This window comes from Haplochromis burtoni, unplaced genomic scaffold (genome assembly GCF_018398535.1).
Source record: "Haplochromis burtoni strain Fernald_Lab_line unplaced genomic scaffold, NCSU_Asbu1 Contig_16, whole genome shotgun sequence".
NCBI lineage: Eukaryota > Metazoa > Chordata > Actinopteri > Cichliformes > Cichlidae > Haplochromis > Haplochromis burtoni.
Window position 1 is genome coordinate 217,149 of NW_024582377.1, and position 1,528 is coordinate 218,676.

A 1,528-nucleotide genomic window follows, 5' to 3' on the forward strand; every position below is an offset into this window, starting at 1 on the left:
GTCTTCTTTCCTCTGTAGTTTAGAGAGCATTAAATATTTAACACTGATCTAACAAAGGCTGAGCCTCTCCAGCCAGGCTGAGCTGTGGATCCCAGGATGAAAGACAAATTAGGCTTCGCCAGTTTACTCTTACTCAAGTGACTGAAAGCCCAGTTAAAAGAAAAGAAAAGAAAAAAAATATCCAAAAAAACATCCTGGGAATTTCTCTGCTTCTGCTGTAGCTGTATGTGATGTGCACATGTGCATGTATGTGAAGATAGGGGGGGCAACAAAAGCTAAAGAAATGTTAACATATGGAGATGTAGAGCATGAGCTTGGACTTAATGTGAGTTTGCTATTCCTTTTTGCCTTGCCAGACATAGTATGTGAGCCTGAATGACAATAGCCAGACACCGCCCAAAGTCACGAAGGCAAGAAAAAAAAATCACAAAATGAACATTACATGGTATACATATGCAGCTGGTATTAACTCACACATATTTGCGCAATGAAACCATAACATCAAGACTGATTTAGTATGAAAACATGAATAGTGATTATTCTTGTTTGCTATCACTAAAGTTGTTTTAGCCTGTAGACTTTACCTCTAAAAAGATTTTAAAGCATGCATCATAAAGACTTTGATACTCATGTGAAACATGTTGCTTCTCATGAGAAATTCACAGGGAAACATCACTGAAATACACAGATTACATCGTGTCTGTTAACAGTTTTAGCATCTTTGAGAGATCACTGAAATACACAGATTACATCGTGTCTGTTAACAGTTTTAGCATCTTTCGGTTTAAGTGGCTGTTTCTCCAAAGAGCTAAAAGGAGACAGCTAGAAATAGTCACAAATATGAATCATAATGAATGGGCACTATGCAGTATTATCACTTCATAATTTACAGCCATTTTTAAGTCAGTATAAGTTATGCCAGTTGTTACTGTAAAGTCTGATGCGCTGCAGCTCAGAGGCCAACAAACAAAACTACTACTACCGCTAAAAGCAACTTTCCTCCATTTGTTTGCTAACCTGTGCCTGTGCGTGTCTAAATCTGTGTAGTTTCCTCACGACTTATGTTCCTGGTAAAGCGGTATTGCTTGATTATTATCATTAACAGACAATTGCCTTATTAGTCATCCACCAGACATGGAGCAACATTAGCATTCATTTGGAACTGTGCCTCCGGCCACCTGCCAAACGTAGGGCCAACATTTGCTCTCATTTAGCAACTAAAAAGCCTGATATTTCCCTCAGGAGTTTGTGGGGCTCAAATCAAAGGTAAAATGTTTCCCTGTGTTCATCAGCTAGTCTTTAACTGTGTCTGCCTGCTGCTTAGCACTGAGGAGGTGGTATGTGTTCCTTTAGATGTTTTACATGGAAAACAGGTGTCTGTTATTGGTTTGATGTCGGTAAAACCACAACTGTTAAAACACTTAGCTAGCCTTAAACCTGTGGAGAGTTGTTTTTTCCCCAGTTGTCACCTTTCACATAACACAAAATCTTTGGGATCCACTGTTAATAGTTTTAGAATGGCTGCGTA